This window comes from Oreochromis niloticus, unplaced genomic scaffold, assembly GCF_001858045.2.
Source record: "Oreochromis niloticus isolate F11D_XX unplaced genomic scaffold, O_niloticus_UMD_NMBU tig00000795_pilon, whole genome shotgun sequence".
NCBI lineage: Eukaryota > Metazoa > Chordata > Actinopteri > Cichliformes > Cichlidae > Oreochromis > Oreochromis niloticus.
This window is the reverse complement of record NW_020327251.1, coordinates 310013-325442: the sequence shown is the minus strand read 5'-3', so window position 1 is coordinate 325442 and position 15430 is coordinate 310013. Positions and strand designations below refer to the sequence as shown.

General features: G+C 40.4%; 1 protein-coding gene and 1 long non-coding RNA gene across 3 annotated transcripts in view; both read right to left on the bottom strand.

The window, feature by feature from the left end:
• LOC109199679 (eotaxin) overlaps positions 1-15430 on the bottom strand; it is a 367879-nt gene that overhangs the window by 100053 nt on the left and 252396 nt on the right. The gene's annotated exons all lie outside the window — the stretch shown is intronic.
• On the bottom strand, positions 9071-11055 carry LOC109199683 (uncharacterized). The gene is made up of 3 exons (XR_002059994.2): positions 11022-11055; positions 9794-10390; positions 9071-9468 (listed from the first exon to the last, which is right to left on the bottom strand). It is a non-coding gene; the product is annotated as an uncharacterized LOC109199683 (long non-coding RNA).

Sequence of the window (15430 nt, the reverse complement as noted above, 5' to 3'; positions counted from 1 at the left end):
GATCATTGCAGGTTTATTCTAAACTCATTAAACTCCTACTTTTTCCATAATTTGCTCCAAATCATTGAACATCTCAACGTCATTCCACATTGTAATCAGTGACTTTCCTTAAGTTTGTCACTCACCATGAGCCCAATAGTGGTCAGATAATGAACCCCATGTAACTATTCTGTAACCACTGCACATCTGTTCGATTGTCACTTATCTGTCTGTGCTGAATCCTTTACAAGCACTCTTAAAGAAAAACAAACACACGGATCATCCTGGTGGTCAGGCATCGGCCATCCAGATTCCAGAGGTGCTGTGAAAGGTCATAAAGTTAAGTAAAAGAAGCAACACTGGTTTCAAACACAGTATATCTCACACTGTATTCACTTCTCCCCTGAAACATTCACATTTTCTCCTGCACATCTGTTCTCAACAACACAGTGTAATTTCATCACCAACATATAGCCTGTAACCACAGTTTTCTTCACACAAAATCTCAGTAATCCTGTGGTAGAAAAACATTAAGTTGTGTCCTGCTGTAAATCACATGATCAATCACATGATTAACCATCTGTTGTAGAAAAGAAATGTAAATGTTAGCGCTGCAGATGTGTATACACTCTTTCTCACAGTGATCTCTGTGAGCAACACAAGGTAGTGAATAACACACCCGTGGTAAATTCACAGACACAGAAAAATTAAAACTTAAAAGGTTAAATTTGCAGAGTTCATATAGTCATGTGACCCAAGATTCCTCCTGTGGTCTCCTTCTGTTCCTGCAACAAGAGACACACACAGAGATACATCCACACCTTTGTCAGGTGGGGGTTAACTTCACACAATGGTGTTAAGTCAGTCAGTCTTGTCAGGTTTTGTCAGCTTTAACCAGTCAGTCAGTTCCCCATTTTTTTTATTATCGATATCGATATCGACCAGACCTCATACCACAGGCTGTACCCAGGGGAGTCTACACCAAGTCTGTATGGTTTACCGAAAATACATAAACAGGGGGCACCTTTAAGACCGATTGTCTGCATGATCAACTCTGTCACCTATAACATCTCCAAGTTTCTGGCTTCGATCCTCAACCCGCTGGTGGGCAGCTCTGAACACCACATCCAGAACACCCTGGATTTTGTTGAGAAGGTGAGAGATGTCATTACGGAGGCAGATGAAACCATGGTCTCGTACGACGTTACATCTCTCTTCACTTGCATCCCAGTCACGGAAGCATTGGAGGTAGTCCATAAGAGATTACAGGATGACACCAACCACAGCAACAGGACCACTCTCAGCATCGAATAAGTGTGTTTGCTTTTGGAACTGTGTCTTCATTCCGCCTACTACACATACAAGGGTCAGTTCTACAGGCAGAAACATGGGTGTGCCATGGGCTCCCCAGTTTCACCCATCGTGGCCAATTTGTACAGAAGAAGAGGAATAGAAGGCTTTGCTATCCTACCCTGGAACACCACCAGATCCTCCTGAGACCCAGTAATTCATTTTTGTGCACTGTAGTACACATTTAGTTTTTGCTTGTACCTCTCATACTCTACTTGACACTCTTCTAAGTCCTGATGTTTCTCAGAGAGGACAACAGTACCTTTAAAATGATATCACATGTGTGGGGGTGTGGCCTTGCCAATTGTCTTTTTCCCACCTTTTCAAAATGGCTGGCTTGCCCACAAGCACATTTTATGGATGAAAGAAAGGTAAGCATGATATTTACATTTAAAATGTTTTTTAAAATAAGATTTTGATTAATTTTCAAAAATAAACATCTAGTAAGTAATTTGAGGGGTTTTTAAGAATTAAGATTATTTAGTTTCACAGAGGAAATGACTAATTTATTAATGTGTACTCTAGTGCACGTCGGGACTTTGTACTTATATTTATTTCACTTTTTCCTAGTAGACAACTCTTTGACAAAGGCAGAGAGAATTCTTAACAGAATCATTGAGGGAGATTCAAACATAGATTTTTCAGAAGATGGGAGTCATGTGAGCCAGATAGGAGAGGGTGAGAACCCAGGAGGAGCCACACATCGTGGCTTGTGGGGCGATCGTGGCTCAAGAGTTGGGAGTTCGCCTTGTAATCGGAAGGTTACCGGTTCGAGCCCCGGCTCGGACAGTCTCGGTCGTTGTGTCCTTGGGCAAGACACTTCACCCGTTGCCTACTGGTGGTGGTCAGAGGGCCCGGTGGCGCCAGTGTCCGGCAGCCTCGCCTCTGTCAGTGCGCCCCAGGGTGGCTGTGGCTACAACGTAGCTTGCCATCACCAGTGTGTGAATGGGTGAATGACTGGATATGTAAAGCGCTTTGGGGTCCTTAGGGACTAGAAGGCGCTATATAAATACAGGCCATTTACCATTTACACAAAGATTATCAAGATGCAGTGGCAGATATAATGGAGAAAGACACAGGGCCACCTGAAATCTGTCGTCCTATCTGGTCCAAAACCAACATGTAGGAGAATCTGGAATTTTTGATTTTGAGTTAAAAATAAAATATGAGTAAAATGCAGAAATGTTAAATGTTTTCCAGTAAAGTAAAAAAAACAAGAGTCAGAATTATAGCTGAATCCATGACACATGATTGTTTCTACAAGATCACATCTTTGCTGAAAGTTGTCAATGATCTCAATGTGTGAAAAGAACTCACAGTATCTGGAGTTCAAGCTCCTCTTGGCTGAGAAACCAGGGACAAACATGTGAACGAGACCTGAATAATACCAGTAATGAAGAGTTCTCTCCAAAAATCAAGAAAAGGAAGCCCCAACCAGATGAGAGTGTAACAAAATATGGTTCACTCCACTTGCCTGAAATGGTTAACAGTCCAAGGCATTTCAGTTGTAGAATGGTTGGGTGCAACAGTAAAACATATGTGAGATGTGGGAAGTGCCAAATGTTCCTTTGTGTTTCCGAATAAAAAAATCACAGTACTTCCTCAGATATCATAAATGAATTGACTTTTGTGAAATAGAAAGTCCACTGCAATCACTTGTTCCTGAACCAATGGCTTACAGCTACTGAAGTGTCAGTGACTTCTAAGTTGATCCATGATCTACATTTTTATGATATTGTTATATAAATAAGTTTTAATATCCTGCTTACAAAAATTTAAGTGGAGCATTTAATTTTCTTAAATAGCTCTTGAATTTTGTTAGTTTCACATTCGTGATCAATGAACTCCCCTTGTGCACTGAAGTGCACATGTTGTAAAATTTAAATAAAATTAGTTAAAAACAATTTTGTTTTTGTAATGTCTTTTTTACCACCCCAACACTTGATTTATCTGAAAAAAAAAAATCAAAATGCTCCTGCTGTCCTCTATATATCACAATGAGTACCACCTCATAAAATATATGGCTCTTGAAGTACCGCCCTTATTGCCGACATTAAAGTACAGTAGTTTAGGCCTATTTAACACCATATACAGTTTACTTGAAACAATTTCATTTCATATATGAATGTTATTCATTTTAACGGTCAGAATGTGACAGGAGTTTAATAATAACAACTGTACTGCATTAAAACTCCACAGCAGGTGGGATATCCAGTCTTTAAGTGATGACCTGATGAAACTTGCTTCCAAACTGCATTTATAAAGGCTGTTGTGTTTTTAACATGGTTTAATGCTTTGTAGTTTTTTTCTATTTCATATGAACAAACCCTTCCTGGCATTCTCCTGGCTACTGGGAGTTTCAGCATCCAAGCAATAGTTTCCAACTCACCAACGGTATCTCTCCAGCGTGACAGCGCTGTGCCGTCTTTGCAGTTTTAAGGCTCAGGGAAACGCTCTTTAGCGGCCACGACTGCTGGCAAAAAGGAAAGGCTACTTTTTATAAAAAGGCAACCGTCATCACATTTTCTGACCAATCATAACAGCCCATTTCACACACATCTTTAAATCATCCTCTGCCGAGCAGCCTCTGAACCATGAAGAAACTTTCCTGAACTTTACACTGGTGTATAGTGTTACACAGCATGATGTTTCACTGTGAGTCTGAAGTTTCCATCACAGTAAACCTGCATAACTCCTGTTGTTTTTTTAATATAGAAAATAGAAGCATAGGTGGGAATAAAAAAAAGACCCCCCCCCCCAAAAAAAACCAAACAAACAAAAAAACAAAACTCATCTGTAATGAAAAAATTGTATAGTGTGTATAGTGCAGGTGGAGCGCTGCTGCCTTCAACAGCCTCCTTTTATTATCTCACACTGTAGAGACTGTAATAAAAACACAGGGACCAGACTTGGTTTTTAGAGAGAAGTTTGGCAAACAAGGAAAACTGAGAACATTTTTTATTTTCATTACTTCACTTTTGTTTCATAGCAGCCACAGGATGGCACCAGAGTCCAGGTAAAAAAACAAAGTTTAAAATCTGTTTTTCTTCACACCCCTTCAGGCTCTTCTTTTTGTTTACATCCAAAATGTAATTTAAGGTTCCCACAGTTCCCACGGACAAACAAATCTAACTAAAATCTGCAGTGATGAATGAGCAGAGAACCCAACCCCAAATCCTCCAATCACGTACACCTGACATCAGAGCGGTGACAATGAACAGACCAACCAAGCTTTGTTTTTTTGTATTTTTTTCACGGATTAGAGCTGAAAGAACAAATTCTTCTTGCTGGGAGCTATTTTCAGAAGCAGATTACATACTGCACTAAAGATTTCTTGCAGGTAGAAGGCTGGATTAACTCAAAATAAACTACACTGCATGTGTTCATTGTAATTAGACAATGTGACCACTGACTGAGCCCACTGACACAGACTGCCTAAACAAATAGTCCGTGTTTATTTCCAAGAAACCTTTTGACATAACCTCAAAAAAGCGCGAGCTGGCAGTGGACTCCATAATTGGTCATAATGGCTCATTACCTGTGTGGACAGACTGTGGAGGCAATAGTAGATACAAAGAGTCAGCCACGCTGTTCAGCACAGAACTTAAGGAGCACCAAAACTGCACACATTCCCTTTATCATGATGGCTCGTTTGAAATTTATTTAAAAGAAATTTTGAGTTAAAGTTTAATTTTCTGAGTTAAACTCTGATACACCTGACCGTGTAAAATCTGAGATTAAAAATCTGAAATTACTCAGGTGTTAAAGATTATTTTCAAAAATGATTATCTAATAATTATCTAATAGAGGCAGCATCTTGGTTACATCTCTTGGATGAATGGATGACAGGGTGCTACAGCAGAGGCTTTCATCTGATTAATGCCAGATATTCATGGACTCATGCAGGGTTTAATTTTTACTGAATGAATGTTAAATATCCAAATCCAGCTGTGTGGGTCTTTGTGCTGTCACTGTGAAATGTGGACTTTATATTATTATATGATCTCTATCTGTACGATACGACGAAGGGAAAAACAGGGCACCCTTTGGAAAGTCTTTTAACATTTATTGTATTATTTATTTTTGCAAAATAGATGCATTATACTCTTTGCTTTTTCAAAAACAATGACACTTGGGGTTCAACTGAAAGCACTGGGGTGTAACATTATTGGAGACTATGAAGATATTAACAAATTGTACAGATATGTGTGTTTCGATATCTATATATAAATTTAGATGCACAGAAATGCCTGAATGCAGTGGAATAAAGGAATAGCCATCCATCCATTTTAATATGAATTAAAATAGAGTCATGCAAGACTCAAATGCAACATCGAGAATAAAACACAGTGAGACATGGTCAAAGAAAGACTCTCTATAAGTCCTACGATATGAGCAAATGTATGTAAGGAGATACTGTAGCAGAAAGGCAGCTTCACATCTTCGCCATGTTGGCGATGAACAACAAAATAGACAAACAAGAGCTTTAAGCTTTTCTGCAAATACTTTTCATGTGTTTGTGTTTGCACGTATCTTTTATCTTCTTTACTGTCAGACAGTTAAACACCAGCGAGGCTGCAGCTGAAAGAACAAACGAGAAATGTCTTTTAAACATTACTTTAATGAAATGCTCAATCATGATGAATCAGATTCTCCTGCGTCTTAAGAAAGTAAAAATAAACTAAAAGTAAACTTACTGAAAGTTAAAAAAAAAAGGGTGAAAACTAGCGTATGTGGATAAATCTGGTATATTTACACGATGAATTCAATACACATTCATATCTGACTCTGCTGCTTTGTCAACAGCAGCTGTGTTGCTTCCAGTCAGTATCACGTGCTGAGCTCTTGTGCCCTCCTCCTCCTTTGCATCCTTTCAACATTTTCATGTACAAAAATGTTGATGCACAAAATCTGCCATAAACATCCTCATACAACAATATTGTTTTTTTGCTTCTTTTTTCATAAATGACTCATCATCATCATAATCACCTTTGTTTAGATGCAAGAAGAATCATATAGAAATGAAAAAGGGATAAATCTTCTGACCGAACCTGCTGGGACTGTGTGAGGTCCTGAGGCTAAGAGTAAGGATTTATCCACAGGAGAGCTGCGTTCTTACAAACCATCCCACTGTCTAAACCTGACATCTGTGGAACAGCTGAGCTGTATGATGTGTACAAGGACACAAAACATTATTTACCATCAGATCCCGAGCCCTCCATGTGTTAATGAAGAAACTGCTGCTGTGCTACATCCATAAATAATGAATAAATTAGGAGCTAAAGCTAAAAGAACAGTTTATTTGTAAGATTTTCATGTGAACACATTCAAGAACATCACAGATGAAAGAAACATTAAAAACTTCCACACTACATAAAGCAAGAAAAATAGTTTTTCTTTCAGGTGGTTTCAGAAAAACAAAAACATCAAACACCTCCAAGACTCTCTTTGAAAGAACTAAAAACCTTTATTCTCATGGTCCAATCATGAGTGAACTCCCCGGCCCCACCTTGTCATGTGAATTCCTGAGGTCAGATGGCCCAGGATGTGAGTGGGCATTAAGGCGAAGTTTGCCTTCAAGACCTCAAAAAGGACAAAATCATTGACCGCCTTACATATCACCGCCTTTATCCAGGGGATGCCATACACTGCATTTATGGACTTCCTAAAATCCACAAGGAAGGGGTCCCACTCAGACCCATAGTCAGTAGCATAAACTCAGCCACTTATAACATTGCGAAACACCTTGCTACCATCCTTGCACCTCTCGTGGGGAACACCCCACACCACATCAAGAACTCCACCGACTTCACCGACAAGGTCCAGAAACTTACCCTGGATCCAGATGAAACCATGGTGTCCTTTGATGTAGTCTCTCTCTTCACTTGCATACCCACCACGGAAGCAGTGGAGACTGTCAGAAAACGACTACAAGAAGACAGCTTCTTGGAAGACAGGACCAACTTCACACCCGATCAGATTTGCACACTGTTAGACCTCTGCCTTACCACAACATACTTCAAATACAACGAAGGCTTCTACAGACAAAAACATGGCTGTGCCATGGGCTCCCCCGTGTCACCTATTGTAGCCAACCTTTACATGGAGGAAGTGGAAAGAAAGGCTCTTGGCTCTTTCAAAGGAAGAGTACCCAGCCACTGGTACAGATATGTAGATGACACCTGGGTCAAAATCAAGACACAAGAAGTGGAATTCTTCACTGCGCACATTAACGCTGTGAATAAAAACATCAAGTTCACCAGGGAAGACACAAAGGATAACTGTTTGCCTTTCCTGGACTGCGCTGTGCACATTGAAGAGAATGGCAACCTCAACATCGAAGTTTACCGGAAGCCCACACACACGGACCAGTACCTCCTCTTTGACTCCCATCACCCTCTGGAACACAAACTTGGAGTAATCAGGACCCTACACCACCGGGCAGAACATGTTCCCTCTAAGCCTGAGGGAAAAAAAGAAGGAACACACACACGTAAAGGAAGCACTCAAAACATGCGGTTATCCTAACTGGGCGTTCATAAAGTCAGCAAAGAGGCACAGAAAAGAAGATCGGACACCAGCGAGGGAGGATAAGAAAGACAGACGCAACAACGTTGTCATCCCCTATGTAGCCGGTGTATCAGAGAAACTCAGGAGAGTCTTCTCCAAGCACGACATCCCAGTGTACTTCAGACCCAGCAACACACTCAGACAGAAACTGGTTCACCCGAAAGACAAAACTCCAAAACACAGACTTAACAACGTGGTGTACGCTGTATAGTGCAGCGAGGAATGCCCAGACCTCTACATTGGAGAGACCAAACATTCACTTCACAAGCGCATGGCACAACATAGAAGAGCCTCCACCACAGGACAAGACTCAGCAGTCCATCTGCATCTTAAGGATAAAGGTCACTCTTTCGAGGATGCCAATGTTCACATTTTGGACAGAGGACAGATGGTTTGAAAGAGGAGTGAAAGAGGCCATCTATGTCCACTGTGAGCGACCATCTTTGAACAGAGGCGGTGGTTTACAACACCAACTGTCTGCCATCTATAATCCAGTTTTGAGTTCCCTCCCCAGACGCCTTAATGCCCACTCACATCCTGGGCCATCTGACCTCAGGAATTCACATGACAAGGTGGGACCAGGTTTCACAATGAGCTCACCCGAAACCCTGGCTGATTAGGTCCCACACCCGCTTTCACACCTTGGCTCATGTGATTAGAGGATCACCAGGGGGTCCTTTGTCCCTCTTTGGGGGGATACTCCCACTGGGTTTAAATCTGGGACTCTCGGCCATTTGACCTTAGAACTGAAGAAGCTTCTCGGATGAGAGGTGAAACGTCTTCAAGCAACTTAAAGAAGTCCAGACGCTTTTCTTCGCAAACTCCTTTGATCCCATGTAAATCTGTATTACGTAGAAGTTCAGCCCAGCAACCAGTTCAGTTCAACACAAGTTTAAATGATTCTATCTGAACTCTGTGGAGCCTGATCTCAAGCTTTTTGAGTCTGACACTGAAACCAGAGGATCTTTCTGTCTCTTCAGATTCACTGTGATCCAGTGATGGGAGTGATTTCAGCCCTGAGTGATCACGCTGATGTTTGCACAGAGCAGACAATGAGGTGAATGTTTGGGCACATTGGTAACAGTGAAACAGTTTATTAGTAACATGGGATCGTTTGTGTTCGGAGTATGAACTGAGATTCTTGAAGCTCTTGTCACACTGGTCACAGCTGTAGTTTCCTTCCATGTGTGTACGTTCATGATAGTTACGATGACTTGAATTTGAGAAGCTTTTGTCACAGTGTCTGCACTTGTATGGTTTCTCTCCTGTGTGGACTCGTTTGTGTCTTTTAAGCTGACCTGCAGTAGTGAAGGATGACCCACACTGATCACAGAGGTGCTTTTTAACCCCACTGTGAATCAGTTCATGTTGTTTTAAGTCACTTGATGTGGTGAAACTTCTCCCACATTCTTTGCAGTATTTCAGTTTGTCTCCAGTGTGTCTACGTTGATGTATTTTTAGGGCAACTTGCCAACTGAAAGTTTTTCCACAAATGTCACAATGAAAGTCTTTCCCACCACCACAGTGATGACAGGGTTGAGAACTGGATCCATCTGTGTCGCTCTGCTTCTAAACAAAGACACAAAGACAGTGTAAGTCAGTCCTTCAACATTTTTATCCTGAACATCGCCTGAAATAAAGAGCATCTCTGCAGACGTCCAATTACATTTTACTGTTTCAGTTAACACACTCAGTTTACTGGGCAACAATAACTACAATACTACCACCATAATACTACAGTAATACTAAAATCATAACTGGCATAAAAATCTGAATAATCACTCAGAGCTGCTTTTCCATGCAGTAGAATTGCTAACATGCTAACACAGTTTAATGAGCAGAGTTGTTCCAAACAGTCAGGCTAAAATGACAAGATAACAATATAAATACATACCTCACAGTAACTGCACTTGTAGAGTCTCTTTCTGGTGTGGATCTGTTGGTGTCGTCTCAGGTGATGTGGAGATTTAAAAGTCTTCTCACACAGGTCACATTTATAAGGTCGTCCCTCAGTGTGGGTAAACATGTGTTGTTTTAACCGTGTGTCTGTTATAAACTCTTTGCCACACTGTTCACAGCAGTACACAACATGTCTGGTGTGAATGCGTAGGTGTCTATTTCGGTGCCCTGTCCGGCTGAAAGTTTTTCCACAGATGTCACAGCTGTATGCCTTAATTCCAGAGTGGGTAATTAGATGACTCTGTAAGTGGCTACTATGAGTAAAAGCTCTGCCACACTGATCACAGCTGTACGCTTTAACTCCACTGTGGATGAGTTGGTGTTTTTTTAGGGAATGCTTCCAGGAAAAAGACTTTCCACACAAGTCACAGCTGAACGGTCTCTCTCCAGTGTGGATGACCTGATGATGTTTTAGTTCAGCCTTCCCAGTAAAACCCTTCCCACACTCGTCACAGGTGTATGTTTTCTCTCTCTTTCTTCTGTGAGGTTTGTCGGCCTCCTGAGAGCGCTGACTTCTCGCTCCATGTTGGTCCTGCAGTGACAGAGATACAAACAGAGGCAGTGAGTGAAATGCAGTCGGGGAACAAACTGAATCTTCAAACTCCCTCCATTAACACTAGTTTTAAACCTGAAGGTGGAGTGTGGCACCAAACACCTTAAAGGTCTCTTATCCCCACCTGCTGGTAGTTCTGACACATTACATCCAGCCTGGTGTTAAAAATAATTCATGACTGTTCAAACACTAAAATCATGCCCATCCCCCCGATTGTGTATTTAGCCATAACTATTCAGTGATAATAAATCCTATGTTTGTTTGTTTGTTTATTCAAAAGGAACCCCATTAGCTTCCACAACAGATGTTGCTCGTCTTCCGTCAAATACAATCACATAAAATATTACACAATAAAGTGGATTCAAGATATCCACATAATTTGGCTCTTACATCCACAGTGAGGTTTCACAATTAAAATATAAGCAATCAATAATAACAATAACAACAATAATAATAATATCAATAACATTGAGGCACATTACACAAATATCAAAAACAAATCATCTGCTTTTCCATGCAGTAGAATTGCTAACATGCTAACACAGTTTAATAAGCAGAGTTGTTCCAAACAGTCAGGCTAAAATGACAAGATAACAATATAAATACATACCTCAAAGTAACTTCGCTTGTAGAGTCTCTTTCTGGTGTGGATCTGTTGGTGTCGTCTCAGGCTAAGTGGAGATTTAAAAGTTTTCTCACACAGGTCACATTTATAAGGTCTCTCCTCAGTGTGGGTAAACATGTGTTGTTGTAACTGTGTGTCTGCTGTAAAGTATTTGCCACACTGTTCACAGCAGTACACATCTTGTCTGGTGTGAATGCGTAGGTGTCTATTTCTGCTCTCAATCAGGCTAAAAGTTTTTCCACAAATGTCACAGCTGTATGCCTTAATTCCAGAGTGGGTAACTAGATGTCTCTGTAAGTTCCTACTGTGAGTAAAAGCTCTGCCACACTGATCACAGCTGTACGCTTTAACGCCACTGTGGATGAGTTGGTGTGTTTTTAGGGAACGCTTCCAGGAAAAAGACTTTCCACACAAGTCACAGCTGAACGGTCTCTCTCCAGTGTGGATGACCTGATGACGTTTTAGTGAACACTTTAATGTAAAATCCTTCCCACACTCGTCACAGGTGTATGTTTTCTCTCCCTTTCTTCTGTGAGGTTTGTCGGCCTCCTGAGAGCGCTGACTTCTCGCTCCATGTTGGTCCTGCAGTGACAGAGATACAAACAGAGGCAGTGAGTGAAATGCAGTCGTGGAACAAACTGAACCTTCAAACTCCCTCCATTAACACTAGTTTTAAACCTGAAGGTGGAGTGTGGCACCAAACACTTTCAAGGTCTCTTATCCCCACCTGCTGGTAGTTCTAACACATTACATCCAACCTGGTGCTAAAAATAATTCATGACTGTTTAAACACTAAAATCATGCCCATCCCTCCTGATTGCACACACACACACACACACACACACACACACACTTTCATATTATTTTATAATTTACATTATTTTGTTGTTTTTATTACATATTTCTATAATTTTTATAGATCTATACATAATTATTCAGTGATAATAAATCCTATGTTTGTTTATTTGTTTATTCAAAAGGAACCCCATTAGCTTCCACAACAGATGTTGCTCGTCTTCCGTCAAATACAATCATATAAAATATTATACAATAAAGTGGATTCAAGATATCCACATAATTTGGCTCTTATATCTACAGTGAGGTTTCACAATTAAAATATAAGCAATCAATAATAACAATTACAATAATATCAATAACTTTGAGACACATTACATAATTATCAAAAACAAATTATCTCTTACAATATTTACAACAACTAAAAGTTCTGTAAATCGGCTTTTAAATGTTCACTGAAGTTTTGAATAGTTGCTAATTCTCTAATTTTATAATGCAATTTATTCCACTTGAAAGTTGCTCTAAATATAACAGTTTTACAAAAAGTTACTTTTAACTCGAGGATTTACTAAATTGCAGTTTGTTGAAAATCGTGTAATATCATTATGTATTTCATCTGGATACTGCAGCTGAGCAGAAATAAATGTGGTGTGTTTAACAGAATTGCTTTCTTTATAACTACAAGTAAGTCATAGAATATTTGAGCCTGTACAGGAAGCCAAGAAAGTTGATAACGCATTTTATCGATGTTAGTATTAGAGATGGCACGATGCCACTTTTTAATGACCAATACCGATTCCGATATCATATGGATATCTGCCGATACCGATATGAATCCGATATAGCGTTTTTTTGTAATCAATAAAACAGTTTTTTAAATAAATATCCTGCTGCATTTTGTATAAGTTCATACTCAAGTTTTAAAAACAAGACACTAAAGCTATTCCGTTATACCAAATGAGCCCTTTCCTCTACTCCCTCTTCACCCACGACTGCAGACCTGCCGATGGTTCTGACACCATCATTAAGTTTGCAGATGACACCACGGTGATTGGCCTCATCAGTGACAACGATGAGACCGCCTACAGGGAGGAGGTGGATCATCTGGCTGAGTGGTGCGACACAAACAACCTGCTGCTTAACACCGAGAAGACCAAGGAGCTCATCGTGGACTACAGGAGGAATGCTGACCCACATCCACCCGTCTACATTAAAGGGACGGCTGTGGAGCGTGTGAGCAGCTTCAAGTTCCTTGGAGTCCACATCTCCGAGGATCTCATCTGGATGACCAACTGCTCCAAGCTGGTCAAGAAGGCTCACCAGCGCCTCTTCTTCTTGAGGACTCTGAGGAAGAACCACCTGTCCTCAGACATCCTGGTGAACTTCTATCGCTGCACCATCGAGAGCATCCTGACCAACTGTATAACAGTCTGGTACGGGAACTGCTCTGCCTCGGACCGGAAAGCGTTGCAGAGGATTGTGAAAACTGCCCCGCGCATCGCCGGAGCACCACTTCCTGCCATAAAGGACATCTACAGGAAGCGGTGTCTGAAAAGGGCTGGGAAAATCATCAAAGACCCCAGTCACCAATCACATGGACTTTTCACCCTCCTGCCCTCTGGGAGGCGCTACAGGAGCCTCTGAACTAAGACCACCAGCATATTCACAACATACTGTTAAAGGAAATTTGTATTTTTCTATTACTGTTTTTAAGTGTTTGTACTCTTATAGTGTTTAGCTTCATTTAAACTTAGTGTGTGTGTGACATTAGTGTGATCACTGCATGAGGAAGCTGCTGGACAAACCCTGATATGGCCAACAAACTCACATATCTTTAGTTTACATATAGGGAGTTGTTTCTCTTTGTATGCTCCACCCAAGAATGGAATGCAAGCTGTCTGACTATATAATAAAGAACCAGCGGATGCCCCGCGCGAATCCTCCGTGACTCATCTCATACACATCACTGTGTGAGGCTGTGTTGGGGCATTCGTCCATGTACATGCAATATCGCTGAGTCTGTGTTTCTTGCCTCCTGAGTTTTCTCTTAACACATACTTTATACCGTATACATTATAACATACCATAATAGACCCATTTCTGTAATATACTTACATATCTATATTATTGCTAATATATATTGTAATATATCTATATCATGGCTAAAGCACTTCTGGATGGAAGCAAACTGCATTTCGTTGCCATGTACCTGTGACATGTGCAATGACAATAAAGTTGAATTCTATTCTATTCAAATATTTTATAGTTCAGCAACACACATCAATCTAATAAACTTAAACCTGCACCATCCTTCCTATTCTGGTATTTTAAAGAGTACTTATCAGAAATATTAAACAACCTCACTAATAGAGTTGCCAACTCCAAGCAAAAATCTCCCAGAACCACCCCCGCCCTCCACCTCATGATGCTTAATCGACGTAATCAACTTTAATTTAATGCATGTGTAAATCATTTAATGCATGTGTAAAGCATGTGTAAATCAAATGCACAGAAATAATCAATTATGTTTCTACAATAATTAAATAGATTCACCATCTTTCTTCAACAGAATTGCAGACTGCACAGATGGTACCTTCCCAAAGGAAAAAGGACTATAGCTTACCAGTAGTGATGGGATTTCTGGCTCTTTTTAGAGCATCGGCACTTTCGGCTCCGAACCGGCTCTTCAGGTTGTTTTGTTGCTAATTAATTATTAACAATAATATAAAATTATGCAGAAAAGGAACTTCTAATGTAAAAAAAAAGTAGTTTTATTTCTATATAAATATATACGGTTGCCCCTAGAGACAAAGCACGTGCAAACTCTGACAGGGGATTTCTTTAAATCACCCTGCCGTTCTTTCTTTAGCCAAGACTCCTGAGTTAGAAAACAAAAACACTGCAGTTCTTTTACTCGCGAGAACGGTCACAGAGCGCTCGCACAGGAGACACTCATGGACTCGCGCTTTGTCACTGTCTGCGTTCTTTATTTATACAAGATTGTTCTGTGTGTGTGTGTGTGTGTGTGTGTGTGTGTGTGTGTGTGTGTGTGTGTGTGTGTGTGTGTGTGTGTGTGTACAAAGATAACAACGTCACTCAGATCAGCGGGTTTTTCCCTTTTCTACATCTGTATGTTCTCGTAAAAGAGCTGAGCTTTCTCTTCTCTACATCTAAATGTTCAGAAAAACAGGAAGCGGTTAGTATCTGCATAAGTTCATCACACAAGTTACTAGGTGTAAAGTCATGTAGAAATGTGCTTAATGATAACTGAAAGGATACATTTCATGTAACAATTTTTCTCCTGACAAACTCCAAAACACATTTCTAGCGTTAACTGAACTTCCAAAACCTACCTAGAGCTACCTAGTTCACTTAAATTACACAATTCAAAGCATATGTGTATACGCTACGTCCAGATGAACAGATTCAACTTTTGGAGACATATGTGTATGGTTTGTGTATTTATACACAAGCACTCATATATATTCAAATAATTAACAAAAAAGTTCATTTACCTGTTACCTGTTGCTGGCTTGTGTAGCCACTAGGTAACAAAAGCTCAACACTGCACCTAGCATCCTGGAGCACTTCTGTCGTGT